Genomic DNA, 22,010 nt, shown 5'->3' with positions numbered 1-22,010 from the left:
TCACTCCTATTATCCCAACTGAGCGATCGATCAACCGCCAATAGTCTGTAAAAGCTCGCTAATGCTTTGCCAGAAATATGTTTTATGTACACGCATACGTGCATCTGTATAACGTACACGGCATGTGGACGGAGTTGCCGTAATGGCTGGTTGGCTAGAGAAACGCGTGGAAATCCGAATCGTGAAAGCGAAAACCAAATTGATACTGGATACTCAAATTATCAAATTTAGAACGATCTCAATGGAAAATAGAGGTTGTTGCGGTTCAACCTCAATCCTTAATCTGTACTTCGCTCAACTCGTGTCTTCTATGAGAAAACGACGCGAGCATCGCCATCTAGCGGTGCTCCCGCGAACTTGCTCGATATGATTGTAAATTCGACTGCAACGATTAATAGTTTTCAGCTCGAAGTTTGACTGGGATTATTCGCTATCCTTTATTCGTCATCGTATAGCGGTGGGAAAGAATTACTGATTCAAACGAAAAATAAAACTGATCAACAGATTCTCAAAATCAAGCATCGTACATAAATTATTGAATCGAATATTTAATCATATTTGTTACCTCTGTCCTGAACAAAAATTTCCCGGTGAAACAAAGGAAGTAGAATTATCAAGTATCATGATGCAGAATCATAAATTATCGAATAACAAGTACCAAAATTTATGATGGATAAAATACAGAATAAAGAACGTCAAAATAATTAAAAAAAAAAAAAATGCGGGGTCGAAATACAATCAGGAATTTAAAAATTCCTACATTCTGTTGTTTCTATATTTCTGCTTTCGCGACATTTCGAATGTCGACATTCGAATCCGCTGAAAGGCAATTCAAACGTTAAATTCCTTCAAAAGGGTATTTCCCAATTTTTCACGCCACTTGCGTCCACATGATTCTACCGAATTTGAAAGGATCACAAGTGTTCCAGATAATTGGATGAAATAACTATCTTAATTCCCAGTATTCAAGAACCAAAAAATATCTTGTTCTGAAGGGGAAAAAAAATTGTTCTGTAATGAAAATTAGATCTGAATTTCGCTTCTGACATTTACGAAAATGAAAAGCAGAGCAAAGGTTCATTTTAGGAATAAAAACAATACGTATAACGAAACGTGGAGGGCTTGGAAGGCGAGAATAGCGATGGCGTAAAAAGGCTGCGATAGAGAAGCGGAAACTCGTATCCTTAGGCCAATTCCCGAGGTATATCTTAGGGTCCAGGATTTCCTGTTTTAAGGACATGCCATTTGACGCCGCAACTTGGTATAGCAGGCATCGCTCCTAATAAATATTTATCGCATGCTGTCCCCGCGGCTGAGAAGAAGAGAAGAGGAGGAGACAGAGAATGCGGGACCATCTGGTCCCGACCAAAGGTGTAGCGGTGCCTAGGTATTATTGATCCCGAGGGACCGAGGGAAAAGGACGAAGAAGAAGGGCTGGAGCCGGAGGCGCAGGGCAGACCATTTCGCCGATAAAACGGGATCTTAAACATATTTTTCTCATTCTGTGTTTACCAATTTATTCGCACGACTCTTCATTAACGGAGTGCCTCGTGCAACGGAAGTTTTCGATGAAACTGAACACTTTGAGCCAGGAGATAGGCAACCGAAATTACATTTCGGAATATGTTGGAACACAAAATAGGCACCTCTGGTTGCCTATTTGTTGGCGTTATGCAGTGAGTTTCACCGAAAACTGCTAATGTACAATGAATTTCGGTGTCGTTGTAATTTGTACGTGTTTTAGTGTGTACCAAATGTGAGAATCCTCCGATTTCGAGGCTGCTAAGCCACATCGTTCACGAGAAACAAGGACACCAATTTCATTACGATTTCGAATTGAAGTTTGCCTTAGAATTCTCAAGATTTCCTGTTTTCGGGTAAAAAATATGTCCCAATTTGTTTTCAGTTTGAAAAACAGGTCTTGTCTTTCCGAATATGAAATCCATTTTGAGGTTGATCTTACAGATCTGCCAAATGACACGTTTCTTTTAAACAATTTTAGTCCTGTGCATGAAAAGGATAAAAAAAAATAAATTGTCTTTATTCTTTTGTTTTTTTTTGTAAAGAAGTATATGTTTCTTTTTATCAGCGTTCCATGAAAATGGGATCTTGGTTGAATCGATGTGAAAACTTTTTTCACCGACTTCCTATCCTTTTCTTCCGGTCAATTATTGTAAATTCTATTTACCGCCTCGATTCAGATCCTCGGGCGCTTTTAACACCTCAACCCTAGTATTTCACCGCGGCAAATATATCTCGTACTTCAAGAGAATGGAATTTCACTGACTTCCGTTTCCTTCGCTGTTTAGAAGGCTTCAACCTTTTGTCTTTTTCTCCCCTCAGCGTGTTATTTTTCGACATGCATATATACATATTATATATTCTTCACCAGGCTCAATTCTCTTCACTCGAACTTGCCCGTTTTGTTTATTTTTGTAATGGAGTTTCGTTTCGGTTTTGTTTGTTTGAGGTTTTGTATATTGTAGGTATTCAGAAGCCTATCAAAGTCCTTGGTATAAAGGACGTAATCGATATGCACAGTGTATACCTTATTTCGACCAAACTTAAGAATACATAACTTAAAAAAAAAAAAAAAAGAAACTCAACTCAGGTCACAAAATATGTAATCTTTATCGTTGGCGTATTATTTATAGATGATACTTACTGTTGAGATATGATGAAAACGACTTAGATACACTGCTATAAAATCAACATCATTAATTTTTTCCTGTTTTTTTCCTAACTTATTTTTCGAGATCCAAGATTTTTATTAAAAATCAATTACACCGTATGCTAGTGAGCAAGATAATATTCCTCAAATTTAGTGAACAAAATGGCCGACTCAAGTATCTCACGAGTCTCGATTAATTTCGAATTTTCTTAATCATGGCACTTTTTCCGTAACCAACTATCAGCAAAACACGGTACTTTTACTCACCTTGTTATTATTAAATTTCCCGAATCAAATGTGTTGCAGGTACGCATCATTTACCATAAATCGAAACCATCGACACAATTTTCGGCAACGTAATCCTAACCTAGACTTTCCTGTTTATTTTTCGGGATAGCGAATAAGATTCGAAGGTCACATCTTTCGAGCAAAGAATCTCAAGCTTTCCTTTCGGAGAGAAAAGAACGGATCCGCGAAAAGGATAAAGTGAGCGAGCAAATGTACAATCGGAAAAAGTTTCTCCAATACTGTGTGAAAAACATTTGGCGGCAAATTTTCCCGCGCAAACAAATTGTCACAGCCGGCAACTATTTTATTCGTACGTTCGACACTCGTTTATGTTAGGTTAGAATGGGTTAGATAAGGTTATGTTACATTGTAAAAGGAAAAATTTCCTCGGCATTTCAATTCTGTAAATCTTCCACGAAAAGCGAAACACGCGAGGACGAGAAGCGGAAGGAAAAGAAGGGACAGAGAAGAAAGGCGAAGTGAGGGAAAGGGAAGAGCTGCCTTGGACGAAGTTTTGTTTATACGAAGTAACAGCCTTCTCTCTTTCTCGCTTTTCCGCACAAGCTTTGCTCTTCCGCGAAAGAGGAAAAGGCAAAAAAAAAAAACGGCCAATTAAAACCTCTTGACGAGATATAACGCTCGAACGACGCCGACTGTTCTGCACTTCCTGCGCTATTTACGTACACACCGGAATTTCGAGACTTGATCCACTTCTCTCGCCGTACGGATACACATATATGGTCCATTCCGCATGGAATCCACATTCTACAAGCTTACTCAGTAGTATAGCAAGGGGGGTTCTACACGCAGATTCCTGTTACCGACACTCTCCCCAGACTCAAACCCTTTTCCGCGATGACGTCACAGTCTGCCGTACCGGCTTGAGGTCAAAACCGTGCAACCTTACCGACAGTTGTATCGGTCGAAGGTCAAAATCATGCTGTTTTACCGACAATCTTACCGACCGAAGGTCAAAGTCTGTAGTGCTCGCGGAAAAGGGTTTGAGTCTGGGGAGAATATCGGTAAGTGTCGGTAACAGGAATCTCTGCGTGTAGAACCCCCCCTTGCTATACTACTTTACTCAAAGTGTACCTAGCCGATTTTAATAATTCTGTTATATATTTTAGTACATTACAAACATGTCTTTTTACGTGCCAATTTGGCCATTGAAAAGGATCAGAATCACGATCCAACCTCAGCGTGAAAAATTAGCGTTCGAATGATTTCTCGATAGTTAGATAAATATTTTACGTGGAACCAATTGAACACCATTCACTTTCAACAGACAATGATATCCGTGTCATTATTTATTTTTGGTGTGGACAAGACTTAGGGGTGTATTTGACCCTTCAGACGACTAAATTAGCACGTAAAATAAATACGTGTTCGATATTTTGTTTATGTACCTACTGCGGCATATTACATAATGACGAAAATCGGTGAAGTATAACCTCGAGCACTTTCCTTCTCATTGTCAGAACCCCCATATTCTTTTATTTCATCAGCCACTTCTTATGCTGTGTGGAACGATCAAAAATAAAAAAATACGTTTTTTTTCACATAATGATTTTTGTCTTGATTCCGAGTCGCATAAAAATGATTCGAGACTCTTTAAACGTTCATCCTCGTGTAAATTTGTCGTTATACTTTCAATCATTGAAATTATGTTTGTTTAGTAGTATTTGAAGAGAAAAAACTCAATAACCCTATTAATAAAAGTTAGCTAAAATTTTCAACAAATTTATTTTCATTTATTTTTATCGTAAGCCCGACCAAAAAATATAAACCTGTTATAAAACGAAACCAAGCTCAAGCAAATTGCTAATTAAGAAAACGTGTATTTCTCAAATTTAATCGGATAAAAATTGCAAAAAATAGACACGAGTCGAAACTCGTAAATTTCACGCGGAATGCCCCATGTATGTACACACGTACGTTAGAAAAAATACTTCGAAGCATACTCTACATGTTATGTTGGCGTGATGTACTCGCTGAAGTACATAATAGGAAGTACACTACGTTCCGAAGACTTATTGATCAAAGCCACGATTTCAAGAGGGCTTTCAATACGAGGTGAAGGGAACGTAACATAATATCATATTCCTTCTCATTGCAATAACATCATATTCTCTGCACCTTTTTTCTTGTATAAAATTAGCGGTGAAATTGATATATCAGACACTGGTTTATCACAGTGATCAACCGCTGATATTCCAAGCGGTATTTTATATTGCTGACAACACTGATGGCAATGACAAACTTACGACGAATATCGTAAATACATTCGACCCTTTTGTTGTAAAAATAAACACCCTGAAATTTGATGACAGTATTTCCAATACTTACGGTAAAAGGTTAGCTCTTCAGAAATAACTGTTTCATTTTTTGAACTGTAAATAGTTTCTTCCTGTGTGTACAAGAGGCGGAAAAAAACAAAATACAGGTAAACTATCTGTGTGAATTTTTATCTTTTGTTTACCGGTTACAGTCATTAAGTTGCCTCGTTTTTCAACCAGCCTTCCGTTTTTCCCTCTTTTTTTTCCGATGCTAAAATAATCAGGCCACTCGAGTAAACCAATTTGAGAAAATTGTGAGCCGTACATTGCGAGATGGGGGCTGTTATACAGCCACCTCTTCGTTTAAATTCTGAGCTAGTAACCGTGCTTCGGGTTGGGAAGGGGTGTCAAGTATCAAGGACAGGGGGGCGCGATGCTGAGGGAAGAGAGTCGAATCGAATACGAAGAGGAGAACTCCGAAGTCATTCGATAATGGCGCCGCAAGTTAGCTGCAGGGGTGAAAAACAATGTAATATATATGTATGTATGTATGTATGCATATATATATATATATATATACATGTTTAGTATATACATATCCATTACCCTTGTACATGTATAAGTATCCAAGCTTATGTACAAGGGTAATGTGAAATAAGGAGGAAAAAACATGGCGGGAGAGACAAAATTGGTGGACGAAAATGCGCGGAATTTATTATAACATAGGTAAGCGTGAAATTCGAACTGGTTGAAATTCTTTCAAAAGTCGAATGACAGTTGGGTAAATAATTATGACACGAGAAGCCGATTAGGTTCGGAAAATTCTTGTTATAATATGAGAATTAATAAGCGAGTCTGCGTCGAGCATTTTTTTTTTCTTTCTTTTGATATCCTCACACTTTCTTCCTTTTGTTAATCTGATTGCGAGGGAGACGTTCTGACATCTTAAAAATCTCCGGAATTATCTTCGGCTTCATAATTTATCGTTACGTAGTATAGCTATAATAACGATAATAATAACAACGCTATTCGGATAAAAAATCGTTGCATTCTCTTTGTCCCTTCTATCTTTTGACTTAAGAATTTAATAATTCCCTCGTTCTTTGGTAGGGTGCAAAAATGCGAAATACCAAAAAGCCGACGGAACTTAATCCCGTAAGTCAAATTACCGACAGTTACAAACATAAGAGACATGGATTCTACAAAATCACAATAATAAATTCATAGAATCCATGCAATTTCTTTGTTTCTGCATCAAATGAAAATCGATTGACATATTTTTGTTCAGAATTGTGTATAGAATGGGGCTGTTAACAGGGCCTACTTTTTTGCGTTTGAGATACGTGAATTCTGATATTCGGAGATATATACGACAACGTCCAAATCGACTAGGTCAACCCTTTAAGAACTACCGAGAAGTCGAAGAGTAGGGATGAACCAATGGGTGGTATTATTAGAATATAAGTTTGATGTCTATTGATTGGTTCGAAAGGTGAAGACGAAGCGAACACTTTGGAAGTTCGGTGAGAAATGAAGTCGAATAAGCCGAGAGATGCGGAAGTCGGTGCAAAAAGCAGAGGGCTGGATCAGGGTTCTGGGAATGAGATGCGATAGTCAGGTGTGCAAAATATGTGCGAGAGATTGTTGAGTCTGGTGAAATGGCGAGATTTTCGGGCAAGAGAGACGAAAAATGAGTTGTGTGTGCGAAATGGCGCGGATGGAATATGCTCAGAATCCGTTACTTTGACAATTAAAATGAATTCGAACATATCTGAAAGCTGTGTGGCAGAAAAAATCCGAAAACTCGTTTCAAAGTTTGTAACCAAATTTTAATTCCTCGAAGGATAACTGATATCGTAATTTTGGTTCCAATAATGAGTGAGTTTCGATCCGAACTGAGGCCATTGTTGGATTTTGATGCTCAAGAATCGATTTGCCAAAAACTCCTACATCAGACAGAAAGTGATAATTTCTTAAAATCCATACAAAAGTGTAATTTCGAGTCGATTATACCAGGCGCTATCACTATTGGCGATAAAATCGTAGTTCTGCTTCCGATAATATGAGTAATGTCTTTTTATAAATTAGAGAACTCAAGTTCCATGATATTTCATAAAAATTAGTCATTGATAGTGATTTCACGATACTTCAGATTCGCTTAGAAGTTAATTAGTTTATGTACTAATCAAGTGTTTCGAAGGCATTCTTGTCACCGTGTATTGTACCTTTCCAAGTTTCTCTCTAAAACCTTTGCTGCTGGGAGAACATCTGAAGCAGTTGTACCCAATTACGAAGCGGAACAACTCTTGTATAAAACACTTTGGAGTCTGCACCGCATCATGTACCTGACGTCCCACAAAGAAACTTTATGATATTCAGAGCTGTAGAGCATTTCCTTTACCATTCATTTGTCTGTGGTATAAACTTAGATTTTTTAACAAAATATCATACAAATACCTACGGTATATTTAAACAATTTCATAACCGAAAATCCGAACCTTAATTCGCTCACAAACGGCTTATACGGAACTTTATCATACCAATAAATAGATGTCGAGCAAATCGTGACAACTTCCCGTCCTTTCTAATCCAAACAAGGGATTAAAGATATCGATCATGTGTACACTTGTAACGCGTTGGATCTGATCGATTCAGGAGCGCTCGTATTTGGTTCAAACACGAAATCCAATGAGAACCATCTGATACGTCGGTAAGTCTGTCGGTAAAATCGTTCGCCAACATCTCGAACGAGTCAAATTTATCACATACTGCACAGTGCCAGTGGGATTGTTACCGACGTTTCAAACGGTTCTCATCAGAATTGGTGTTTAAGCCAAATACGCGTGTTCCTGAGTTCGGTGAGTATTCGACACGTTGAGTGTACTTTGACAATGCTGACTATATAACGACAATCAACGATCGAAATTATTATCTATGGATTAGTCATGGATATGTTCATTTCCGAACCAAGTATTACAATTACTTTACCACTAGGTAATGCACGATTTACGAATCTTTATCAACGATTCGCTAACTAATCGAAACTCAAATGGAAGAAGATTCCGAGATCCAAATTTGGCCGCAGGAGTTTCCAGGTTTTATTCAACAACGATGATTTTATTGGTTTTTTCTTGGCTTGTGGATCTTTACCTACAATTCTGAAGAAAATTCATGATTTTTTAAATCATTTTTCGAGGACGGGGCACCGGAAGAAAGACAGACGTAACGTATCGTCAACCCCCTCCCCCCTCACTCATTGAAAACTTCAAAAACCTCGATTTTGAAATATTTACCAACGTCACATTTTTGATTACAAAGTTTTGCCAACGACTTACCGACTAACCGTTCTTGAAATGATCGATTTTGTCAAGATGAGAGGATTTTTCTGTCGGTAAATCTTCAAGTTTGAAAAGCTGGATAACGAGAAGAGAGACAAATCGGAAACATACTGGAGACCGACGAAAATTGCTGTCATGTTGACACATCGGAATTTGAATATGGGGTGAAAAGACTTGGTGAGCTATGAAATGCGAGGTGATTCGATCGGCTCGCGTGCCGATACCTGCGGTCATTTGTTGCGCAATTTCGCAGAGAGCCAAGTTCTTGCAGGCGTCGAAGGGTCACCTTCAAAGACGCTGATTGCGGATCCGTCGACGGTCGCGATGCGTCTCTGCCACGTGTACACAAGTACACAGATGCCGGCGCTGAGAGGATTGCGGATCGGAAACCGTAACGAGACCGCACGATGGCATTACACCCCCGGTTGTACAAATCGGAAATCGATATCGGCAACCGAATTCAAGGTGTCTTGAGAGCCTTCGGCATGAGCTTGGGAAAATTCTGACGTCGCGTGAAATATTAACGCAAGATTTCCATTTCGCGACTGGGTGGGAAAATAATGTGTTAGTCAAATTTTTAGGTTATCGGGTAACATTTTCTTGAAATTCAAATAGATCGACAAATTTTGATTTCATTTGGAACGGTATTAGGAGTTTTTGTAATTAGGTATCTTGGATTCCGAAATGGCCAGTGCGTGTAATTATAGTTTAAATTAAATATGTATAGTCTTTAAAAGACAACCGCCAAAAAATAATTGAATCCATTTTACTGATCGGGTTCTTCAATATTCCTTCCAAAAATCGTTATACGAGTATCATTTTGACCAGATGTTTATCCGAGCTCGTTTCATTGAACGTTCAAAAGCGTCAGCTGGGCGATATTGATCATCAAAATAGCAAGATTTAGTTTTAGACAATTTCGAAAAAACAAAACATCTTTGACTCTCAATTGAACCCTGAACAATGTTTCATCACCGACTTTTTCATTGTCGTTTCCTTTCTATTTTGTTTAATTTTTCATCTGAATTGATCGATGTTTGTTTAGAGTGTATGACAGATAACCCGCTCGCGAGATTTTCGAGAATTAATAACCTTCTCAACCCTCGATGTGCGGTTTTTCATTCCTCTGGCAAAAAGCTCGGAACTTTTTGGATCGTTCAACGTTAATACCAGTCATATTTTCACCATCGCTTTAAATTTTTCGCAGATAAGATGGATTCAATGGGGTTTTTAATCCATGTAACGACACTGCAAAAACAAACAATATGAACAATCCAACTGTTTTGAAAAATTACGACAGTGTGGGAATTCGCAACAGAATAATTTGACGTCGATTTTGAGTATTTTTAGTTCATCCCGTTAAGCGATGTCAAGTCTTTGGAATTACTTCAAATTCGTTCAAAGAAGTGCGAGGCGTAATTTCAAATGATGCAAAACTCTCCTCGAAGATTGTTCGAAGTTCTGTCAACCTTGCCAAGAATGTTGAAGTGTTTTGAGGTGTTTCAAAACGATAAAATCAATTGCTTTAATTACTGCGAAGCAACTCACAGCCATTCGAAGTTATTTGAGACCTTTTTGAGTTTTTCGAAGCTATTGAATTGTTTAAAATTCTTTACAAACTTTTTTTGAAAACCTTCAGCAAAATTTCTCGAGTAGCTTGACATTTTGTTTTTTTTATCACATGTGGAGCCTTGTAAATCCACAAAGTCATTTCTAGTGTCACACGAAATGTTTTTTCATATTTTCTGAATTCCTTAGGGCTTAGGTCAAAAACTTCAGTCATCTGAACATTCTGATTTTGAGATTGAAAATTTTCTTCTGTTGGTGAATTCTCTTCACGTTCTTCATGAAACTGTCGAGTTTTTTTCTACGATCAGTTTCATTACCGGTCCACTACTTATTTTACTCTCTCATTCTTTCAAACGCAAATCCCCAAAACACTTCAGTATTTGGTAGAATGTTACTAAAGCTTCAAAACAGATACTGGATATGTTTGAAAAAAGTAATTCTGAATTATTTTTTAAAATACTCACATATCCTGATCGTTTGCATACTATAATTTTTACTCTCTATTTATCTGATTCCCGTCCATAATTTTCCTGAAAAGCAAAATGTCAAGAAGAAAGCGAGTTATTAAATTTTCAAATCGAAGGATAGAAGAGACAAAGGGAATGCAACAATATGGTCTCCGTTATTATTGTTATCGTTATTATGGCTATACTACGTGGCGATAAATTATGAAGCCGAGGATAATTCTGGAGATTTTTGAGAAGTCAGAACGTCTCCCTCGCAATCAGATTAACAAAACGAAGAAAGTGTGAGGATATCAAAAGAAAGAAAAAAAATGCTCGACGCAGATTCGCTTATAAATTCTCGTATTATAACAAGAATTTTCCGAACCTAATCGGCTTCCCGTGTCATAATTATTCACCCAGCTGTCATTCGACTTTTGAATGAATTCCAACCAGTTCGAATTTCACGCTTACATGTGTTACAATAAATTCCGCACATTTTCGTCCACCAATTTTGCCTCTCCCGCCATTTTTTTTTCTCATTTTCCATTACTCTTGCAAATTGTTGTTGTAATAGTTAATTCGGATGTGGTCGTAAATGTCTCCAAATATCGGAGTTCACGTATCTCAAACGCAAAAAGGGCTTCACATTCTGTACGCTATTCCGAACAAAAACACTCCAACTTTTTTTTCATTTCATGAAGAAACAAAGAAACGGCATGGATTCTACGAATTTACTATCGCGATTTTGTAGAATTCGTGCCATTTCTTTGTTTCTGTATCAAATGAAAAGGAATTGGAGTGTCTTTGTTCAGAATTGCGTATAGAATGGGGCTGTTAAGCCCTTTTTTGCGATATTTGGGGATATATATGACAGCGTTGAAATCGACTAGGGCATCCCTTTAATTCAAGGTACAGGCGTCTAATCTCTACCGTCAGCCTGAGGCACCCCGTGATCAATGCTGCTCTCATCTTGGGATTTTAAAGAATCAAAACCAAAATACCCAAACTTCGGAACGTATCTCATTTAATACATGACCAATTAAGCCAATACGAAAAGACAGCAGAAGACGTAAGTCCCACCTGCGATTGACGCTGATTCGGAACGTTACAATCCTAAATCGAAAGTAGGTGGAGATAAAATTTGTCGTGGAATTTAGAGAAAATTAAGCGCACGTTTTCATCCGCAAATCATTGCAATATCAAATTATTTCGTAAGCAGAATTTAAGAATATAACAGATCTGAAAATTTCTGATCGATTTTTCCATCAAAAATATGAATAAAACACAGAAATATTTCGATTGTTATTTTGACAAACGTCAAATTTGAAATTTTGCTTTCTTTTTGGTAAAAAGGACTCTTAGCAATAGTATTTGAGAAAAATCCTTTCCAAACCACAGAATAGGTAATGTGCATTTATTATTTCAATGGAAAGATAGAAAGAGAGGGTGAATATAAGAGAAAATACCTGCTCAAAATTTTCCAAATAATACTGATTCATCTTGGATTGTTCTCCTCTATTTCTCGGATTAGACCTTTCTCCGCGAGCGCTCGATTCGGACTAATCTCACCGCTCTCACTTCGCTCTCTCTCGCGCGATACTCGCTCGCTGTTCGCTTTTTCTTCTGCGCATGCGCGCTGCCCGCTTACTCCCCCCACTTTTCTCCCACCTCAGAGGCGTGGAGCAGAGACATTCCGGGCTGATCATGTCACACGATTGTGGAAAGGTTGTTAATATTAGATCAATAGCAGATACAGGCAAGAGAAACCGTCGTTATTCGATCAAAGGTAAGAAGTAATAGAGGATTCTATACCTAGGAAAACAAGTTAAATTTGTAAACTTGACGAAATCAAACGAGAGCTGGTCGACGACGTGGATAATTTTCAAATATACTTTTTGATTAGAAATTGAGGTAAAATTTCAATGTGCACAGTGTGCCAGATAAGGTTTTTACTTTCGAATGAAAAGTATAAAAAAAAATCAAATAAATAATTTTAATGTTTTTGCACATGAAATTAAGGTCCGCTTTTGTTCTTTGCCCTGGTTCATTGATAATTTTCTTAACCCTTCAACCTTACGTTACAACAGGCGTAATTGATACTGGAAAATTATTTTGAAGAAATTGAATCAACTTTTTTGGAATAAATCAGAAGCTCGAAGCCCTTTTAGGGCTGCGCATGTATCCCTAACCGCGGAATAGGGGTACAGACTTCCACTAACTGAAGAAACAAGTAAAGGATGTTATACGAGACGAAGACAGAGTGCTCGAAACGTGGGCAAAGCTCCGTTTTATGTAAGCTCGCCTGCTTCGGTCGGGATAAAAATTCTCCCCTTCGTTCGTCGCACGCCTTGCTTTATACTGTAATTTATATGGAAGAATTCCTAAACCTTGAGATATTCAAGCACCTCGTTACGCGAATCATCGTTCAAGGATCTTCTATCCGACTTGTTACACGTTTTTTAATAACGACAAGGAGAAGAAAAATTCTTTCTTTCCGAAATTTTTCCTTTACAAGATTCTTTTAATTAACCACCCCCGATGGAAAAACTCGGCGACACAATCAAAAAATTGCAATCTTGTCGTCAATGAGCGAAAATTCCAGTTACAAATTTTCAATCGATCTCCCGGAAAATTTATTCAAGTTTTCAGTTACTTGCCATCATTTTCCGTCGCGAAAAATTTTTAGAAAATTTTCCGTATAAAGGGCAAAGTCGAGAGACAGTATGCAAAATTTCTGATCCAGTTAATTATTCTTTAGAGTGATCAGTACTGCAAAATTTCATCAGAAGTTTTCCGAATTTGCGTAGAGCAAATTCTACTCCCATTTCATAATCACCGTTCAAAATTCGATCGAGTTTAAAACACGAGTTCTCTGTTTGAAGTAAAAAAAAAATGGTATCGAACTTTTATTTCGTTTTCCGATTTTCTTTTCTACACGTATTTAACCAACGGCGAATTCCCAGTAATGTCTTTACTTTCTCAGAATTTTGCCGAGGGGCGAATGAATGTCAATATATTAATCACTACGAATTCCAAAGTTTCGACAAAAGTCCGTGAAATTTTTCTCGATTTTTCAAACATGAAAACGGATTTCAAATTATCCGTCAGAAATTAGATTACTTTGACTTTTTTTGGGCTTTCCAATCGTCGATTCGTTAATAAGATTCGGAAGACTTGATAAAAAATTCCCATTAGTTATGTTTTTACGGAGACTTCCGATAGCCATAAACAAACAAAAAAAGTGTCTTCTTTATTTGTAAAAAAAAAAAAAAACGATTCCGTATTAATTATTTTCAAGTAACAAACGGGAGGTTTGTTTTTCGGAAAAAACACTCCGAAATAATAAAAAGCACAGGACAATGCAGAATTGTTGAATGAATTTGTGGAAAATTGTAAATTTATCCTTTGTTTCTACAGCTTACTATTTTCTATTTAATTTTTGATCGATTAACACGAACCAGAACCAAAAACTGAAATTGGAAAGTCACTGTCTATGAAAATTCAAGGAGTACGCTGAAATTCGGGATACCCTAAGATCCGTGAGTATTCACCGTTAGGTGCCTGACTTAGGTGGGGGTTGGAACGGATAAAATTCCAGAGCCGTCGTTTCTTTTGTAGCCTTAAAAAAGTTTTCTCCACTTCACGCCTCCAAGAATTGAGAAGTTATTGGTGTGGGGTGAAGAGATTTTTTCCAATAGTTATAAGTTCTCGAGAGAAAAAGTGAAAAAAAATTCAAGGCAAAGAAAAAGGTACGAACGAAAGAAAAAAAAACCAGAGACGGAGAGCGCGGAAACAGTCTCGCTAAATCAATCTCGAGATTTTCTATAAACAAGCTGTGGAAAAGTTTCGTCAAATTTGGAAAAATTCGTTAATATTATTGCTCATCGTCGAAAATAACGCGAGTTGATCGAAATTTGTTTATATTGCTTGAAAATTGGGAATCGTGTGACGATATTTTTTCCGTACTTTTTTTTTCTTGCTTATCGTATGAAAGCTGTTACCGATTGTTTATGATAATATTCTACAACTACGGTGGATTGTTTGTTTTCAAAGTTTCAAAAATCAATTGAACGATATTCGAAAATGATGAAACTTGTTACAACAATATTGAATATTTAATATCTACTACAAAATCGTAAATTTTGATCTACTAATTTGACACAATTCGCACAAATTCCTGCATGTTTCAGATAAAAAAAAAAAAAATAAAAATAGTCGAACGAAACTCGCAGGTTTCAAATAAACCCACCTTGAAACCCACTTTATTTGCCATGTAAAATTGAAATCGTCCGACCGGAAGATGTGAAAAGCCGAAAACTTGAAAAAAGGATCACGTTTTCCAAACTCCGACCGTCTCAACGTAATAAAATCTTTCACCTCTACCGAAATTGGACGAAGTTTTGTATGGACACCTATACGTCCGTTAAAAAGTTGAAACTTTATTACTACTCCAAAATCAATTCAATACATCGTTCGAATATGTGTAAATAATGACGCTACGTGCGGTTTTGTTCTCGTTATCAAGACGAATATCTTTTTTTCTATAAAAAAATACGATCGTCAATTATTTTCTTTCATTTCGTTCAACGCAGTTTGTGGTTCAATATCGTGAGAGAAAGGTAAAAGAAAAAAATGCACATTTCCATCTAAGAATTTAAATTATCAAATTGAAAGCAACCATTATCGCCATGAAACGAATTAATTATCCGGTACTCAAGTTTATTAAATTTGCGAAGATCAGTTCGAGAATCAAACGGATAAATATTTCACTGTCAGTTGATATCACACCGCTATATATATATATATATATATATATGAAAGTGTATGTGTGTGTTTACATATATTTATTTGCGGATCGAGAAAGGCTTTTACCGGGTGAGAAAATTGCACTCGATATAAAAAGTATCGGCACACGCCAGGCAACTTCACGTCTGTTTATTCAACACTCTATACCTTCACCTATATACACTCGGAGTACAAGAGAAGAATGAGAAATAAGCCCATAAAATAACAAAGAAACAAGGTGACATAGGAACGGAATAAGGGTAGACGATGAAAACGCTTGGATAATGCTTGAGGGAAAAACAGAAATAAGAAAGGAAAAAGTAATATTTTCGAAACACTGTGAAATCGAGAATTTCCTCATTGTTTTTTCGATTGAATTTATTTTTGCGACGGACACGTCAAAGTAAGATTGCAAAAGTATCGGGATTTATGCAATACGAGCCTATTTTTTTTTTTTTTTTTTAGGAAAAGACTCAAATTCATGGATTTCAAGGAGAAAATCAGATCAAATAAAAAAAAAATTAATATCTCAGATCAGAGATCGAGTAATTTAATCCCGAAATGTTCACGTGAGATACATTTTAGACGACGTAATATCGAGGGAGATTTATTTGAATATGACTCAATACCGAAATCCTGCGGGTGAGAGTATAATAAGCTCGTTACATAGTTCTTATTAAATACGTGTCCATGTGTGTGTTATTTTTGTGTGCACGCGTAAGCGCGTCTGCGTTCCAGACGGTTTACGAGCAGGTTATACGCAACTTGCGTATCTCGCAACAGGCGATTCATGGGTTTATCTGCGTAACGTATATCAAGCTAAATTGTATCGCAGTTTACCCTGGAAACCGCCAATGCGTTATCCGCAAATATTGCGGCGATATTCGCCGACGGGGGAATTTATAAAAGTATTACATTTTAGCCAGGAGCTAAAACGGTGCACGGATATATCCGACAACGCAAAACATCGTAGGTATAACTTAGAGCTTTAGTTTTATCTGTTTCTTCGGTCGAACGAAAATCAATGCGCAATTCGACACGACGAATTTGGAAACCATGGCCAGAGTTGACGAAGAAATTAAACCGATAACAAAATTTGTTACGAAAATGACAAAATATTGCGCTTTCGATGAAAAATTGGATAAAAGTGCAGTTCAGCTAAGAACCGAACAGAGTTCAATCGATATTGAGTTACACTTATGTTAGTATCATGAACATTGATACAATTCCCGGAATAACACTGACGAAAGAAATTACACCAATGAAATAACGCTGTAGCAAAAATGTTACAAGAGATAAAAACTTTCACTAATGACGGACTAACGAAAATAACCACACTGAGAGAAATTTTTAGTTCCGGTTACCGCTCAGTCCTTAACTGTTTTCATTTTTTACCACAACCGAAAAACATAATTCTAGGTACAAAATGAAAATGAGGTTTCTAGCTGTTACCGAAAAGTCTAGTATCCGTTACTATTCTTTCTCATTACGATCACTGTTGCTAGATTTTCTTGTAACTGTTGCGAAAATTTAAGGATTGTGCAACGATAAATTGATCTAGTTACCGTAACAAATGAAATTTTTCTCACCGCAAAAGTCTCGTACTGATTGTGGATCAAGCAAAAATGGCCTTGGTCGGGAAAATTTTGAGCGTGGCTTAAAAAAAGACGGTAAAAACGCTTGCAGTTGACAGACTTTTTTGGTGGGTATTACACGAAGTGTGAAAACTCTTGTCGCTAGATGTTAAATAGTTTGATTTGTTGCATGCGCGTTTTACTAACCTTGACGACATTTTTGCGGCTGAAGTTATCAGGACTGCACACATGAAACTGCGGTGAAATCCGATTGCGAGCTGAAAAAAGTAAAAGAGAATTGAACGACAATGCGATTCAGAGGTTTGACGGAAATAAAAATGCTGAGTTATTAATTATTGATAATCAGTCGTGAATAACTTGTTAAGAAAATTGGGCAACAGTTTGAAACAAAAAAAGAAATCCGATCAAGCTCCGCAAAAGAAATTCCTTGACAGAATAATATTTCTGACTATCGTCAAAAGGAGTTCCGAATAGAAAATTTTCAAAATTTATCATCTGAAGATGTCACAAGCTTTGAGATGTTTATAAAATCTGATCATATTTCGACGAAATAAATTTGTTACGCACTATTCGCCAAAGATTTCGGAACCGCAAAAACCGAAAAAAAACAAAATTTTTTTCAACCATCTTCAAAATATCTGTTAGAATATTCTTTGAAAATGTTTCGAGTTATTTTGACAATAAAGTTTTTCACACTTTTCAGAGAAAAACAGTAAAAAATATTTCATCGAGGGAATGAAACAACTTGTACATAATTCTGTGGAGAGAATTGAGAGGTTTTTCTTCACGCTACCCGAACTGCCTGCTTGAAGAAAATGTCAAGAGATTAAGAGGAGATGTATAACAGAAGGAGCTGAAAGTATCAGAGTAGAGATTTGATAGAAGATACGGGGACTTTACGTAATCGATTGACTTTGTCGTTGTTTCGAGTTGTAAAACCGGGAATATCGAATACAGCTCCACATATTTCTTTTTTCACGAACAAAAAAAAAAAAAAAGTGAGAATTGCTGACGATTATCTTTGTAATTATATCCGTAAAAATTATCGTCGTTAATCGTTACGTGTTCAATTTCAATTTTATTTCACTTATCAGTGTGCAAAGTCAAGAAACTCTCGGCTCTCAGCTTTTCTTCGTAGCATCACGCCATTCAAAAATTACCGTGCCTTTTTATATTGCGCGTATTAAATTCTCAGTGCGATGCTCGGCTGTTTTCTCGCCACAACGCTAGACGGTTAATTTTAGACCCTCAACGCAATTCAAAAATCGGTCAAATGTAAAATTAACCGAGGCATGCTATTTTCATTTTCTTCTTGACGTAATTTTTTCGTTCCTGCAAGCGTACGATGTTATAATTCTCATCCAAACAATAAACAGTTTTTTTTTTCTCAACAATTTCTTGAATACTTGTTGCATTCTTCGTTCAATATTGTTTTACTAAAAAAAAAAAATTCCTTGCGATCAATTTATAACCGATTATTCAATGCCTACAAGTAATTTACTATTGTGGATAGACAACGTGAATAAAATATCTCAGCTGTTTGAATCTGATCAGCGCTATAAGGATGTATGTCAGGTATAGTCAGTTCAAAAATTTGTCTAATAAAAGACGTAATAACGGGAAAGTTGAACAGGACGACCAAAGCTGATCAAGTCAAATCTTATGCAAAAACGTCTTTGCAATAAAGATGAAAACTTTTCAACTTTGAATCTCAGTTGTAAACACCTTGTTATTATCAACATAAGAGAAATCACGTTATTCCACTATTTTTTCACCGAAAAATCCGTATAGTTGGTCCAATTTTACTGTAAAATATTTCATTTCAAAACGTAAATAAATTCTCTACCTACAAACTGTCAGACAATATTGTATAGTTGAAATTGCACAGCATCGAATGAATCAAATTGATTTTCAATGACTCGTTTTATCGAATTACACCTTTTTTCGCACAAGAATTTCTCAGGTATTTGATAATGATACAATGATACTTTACTCACCGCTTTACTTACTAGTAATCTGCAAGTATAGGATGTTCTATAATAATTCCATAAGGTGCTCGTCTGCAGCGAATAATCTTAGAATTTCTAAATCAAAGTCACTGACGTACGAATGTTGACAACTCGAAACTTGACGAACACTAATCACACGTCACACGATATCCACAAACTCGCAATCGGTTACTTACCCAAACTTTTGGAAACCAATACGGTATGTTTATACCGACCTCTGACTCCCGCACGATTTCCGGTACAGTCTCTGCAAAACTTTCAATCAAGTGAGCTTTCAACAGGCGATCTGAATATTCCCGTTATTTCCGTGCCGGAATTTAATCAACAGCTAAGCGAAGGAATTTCTTAGTTATTCTTCTTTCGTTCATCGATGCGTAGTTGTTTCGAATTTTTGAAAAAAAAAAGAATGAAAAAAAAAATCTTTCAAATATCTTTTTCACAATGCTCAGAGGAAGAGTTCTCAAGCAACGCAATTACGAGGGACTTTTTAGAACAGAGTTAGGCAATGAACATCGAAGATGAACGCGAGCGATGATGTACAACAAAAATCTAAGCGCTGTTTTTAAAAGCTCGCAAAAGTCCTGCGCTTCTCCCGACGACGAGAGGCGGACTATTCAAATAACGGAAACTACCTATCTGGTGGTTCTCGACACACTGGTTAAAATCCCCTCGACCACAACCAACTCTACGGCAACGAAAACGAGGCGCGTGGGCGACCCTCGGAAAGCGTCACTCGTCGTTGCCGGCTGGATTCTGCAGGGATGAAAGAGAAGGGAGCTTCTGATTCGGTGATGCGATTCCGGGGCCCAGGATCCGCCAAAAGTCAAATTAACACCGTATCGTAGGAAAAAGTTTGGCTAAACGGTCACGGTCGAAAGAAATAACAAATTCCTACAGCCTCGCGGTGATTTTTTTTAACCCACCGTTTGTACAGTTCTAAATCATTTTCCCGTCCGATTCCGAAACCCAACCGAACGAAGTCGAGAAAAACGTTCGAACAGAAAATGAGACTTTGTACATTATTTTATAGTGTCACAGATATTTCTTGATCATTTCAACACATACTGAGAATTTTTTTTCAATTAATATCAATTGGATGAATTCTATTTTCGACTCTATGTTCTGATTGCCAACATTATTGTACCGACGATTCTTGTGCAGCTGTTTATCACCTATTTAATAAATTGTCAGTACGTTTTGAGTAACAAGTTGAATTATAATCCTTATCAGTGAATTTAGAATTCAGCGACCAAAATTGATTCGTTGTTAATAGAATAAAGCTAGCCGTACTTTCTTTCGAACATCGAGAGTGGATTTCTGATGAAAACAATAAACTAAACAAATAGTTTGACTAATGAATTCAAGCAAATCATTGTAATTGTAAAAAATAGCGATATCTTAATACTGCGTGAATTAACTTTGTCACAATCGTTGAAATTTGAAATTCAAAGATATTATTGAATTACCTATCAGATAAATTACTGCATAATTAACGCTAAAGATTCTCTTCGCATATGGCGTTTCTAACTTCCTGGTCAATAGTCAAATATATTAACATTTTTTACTCACTGACGAAAATCCTACAAGCTTATGAAATGTATTGTCTCGATACGTTGATATTATTACTATAATGCGATGAATTGGTTTTAGTTTGATCAATCAAAACGAATGGTTTGAGTACGTTTTTGTTTCTCAGACTATATTTTGGAGAAGTTTTTTTTTATGAAACAAGACTGAAGCTTTTACATTTTTGAATGAAAAGAAAATCTTTCGAACCAGTCTAATATCGCTATTCAAATTCCATTATTCATGTTCTCCTCGTCTATTTCGCGTTCATTTCACCGTTTCTCCTTTATTTTATTACACCATATGTCTGTTGCGCCGTTCCTTACGAAGGGGAGGAGTGAGAGGAGGCACAGAGAGAGAGAGAGAGAGAGAGAGAGAGAGAGAGAGAGAGAGAGAGAGAGAGAGAGAGAGAGAGAGCAATTTGCTTTGCTCCATAGATCATCGTGATCCTGTATCATTTGTTCTCAGAGGCTGTACGCTTTTTCGCGAAAACACGCGAGTATTTGTGCGTGCGTTTGTGTACAAGGTGATTTCCTAACGACTAGGCACTCCGTCGTCTGCTAGAGTTTAATGCGGATGTGCTAGAATCCGAAAACGGTCGCTTGTCAGGGCGACCAACTGCCGAAAATTTGCAAATTCGTTAACGACAGTTCGTTGCGATGTATCTAACCTCAAAAATTTACACACCTTGGCTCAACTCGATCGTTGGTTATTCTCTGGAATAAACTATTACGAATAAAAGCATTCGCATTTAGCCAAGTTTGTTAAAAAAAGAGTAGTGTAAACAGCCGGAATGTTAAGTCTCAATTTACTATTCAATCTTAATTGATTACAAACTTTTTATAGGTTATATACATCGTGGAGAGCAGTCGTGTGGAAGTTTAAAATTTCCGTTTGTAGGTCGCGCTGACAGCTCAGATAACTGATCTCGGATTCTAGGGCTTGGGCGTTAAACTCTAGCAGACGACGAAGTCTCTAGTCGTTCGGAATTCACTCTGTATATGCATTGCGTATACACACACGCGATGCACACACGCGATGCACACCTCGGATGTTCCCTCGTTTATATTCTGCAAACGAAACGCCACGTTTGGCTCAAGTCAACTCAAACCAACCGCATAAAACCTGCACCTCACGTACACAGGCATATACAGAGTGAGTCAATTGAAACTTAGAGAATGGGAGGAGCTTGGTTGATGAATTAGGCCCTACTCATCAGCGAATCTAGCGAATGTTTAGTATATACGACGCCTATGAGTAGACATGACTTCAATATGTCAAGACCACGGTCTTACATACAGGTCTGGGAACTCGCTCAAAAATTGCAGTGGTGGTCCTCTTATTGAAGCACGGGCCGTTTCGCCTAGAGACCACGAGTGTCGCTGCTATCGAGTGATTCAGGCTGTGTGAGAGAGACGGAAACAGATTTCAAAACCACGGACGATCAACAACCTGAGCTGAGATGGG

General features: G+C 37.2%; 1 protein-coding gene across 5 annotated transcripts in view; it reads right to left on the bottom strand.

Annotated features, from left to right (window-relative positions):
* LOC124219364 (atrial natriuretic peptide-converting enzyme) overlaps nt 1–19,606 on the bottom strand; it is a 113,631-nt gene extending 94,025 nt beyond the window's left edge. For 4 of the 5 annotated variants that reach the window (XR_011177173.1, XR_011177176.1, XM_046626812.2 and 1 more), the window contains exons 1-2: nt 19,154–19,606; nt 17,155–17,225 (exon numbers count right to left, since the gene is read on the bottom strand). The gene's annotated coding sequence lies outside the window, so the exon portion shown is untranslated. Of the gene's footprint in view, nt 1–17,154; nt 17,226–18,965; nt 19,040–19,153 lie in introns of those variants that run through there. The other variant, XR_011177174.1, reaches the window with a different exon arrangement.
* Nucleotides 19,607–22,010: the final 2,404 nt, after the last annotated feature.

This window comes from Neodiprion pinetum, chromosome 5, assembly GCF_021155775.2.
Source record: "Neodiprion pinetum isolate iyNeoPine1 chromosome 5, iyNeoPine1.2, whole genome shotgun sequence".
NCBI lineage: Eukaryota > Metazoa > Arthropoda > Insecta > Hymenoptera > Diprionidae > Neodiprion > Neodiprion pinetum.
Note: the sequence above shows the minus strand (reverse complement) of the source record. Positions and strands in the feature narration are given on the sequence as shown.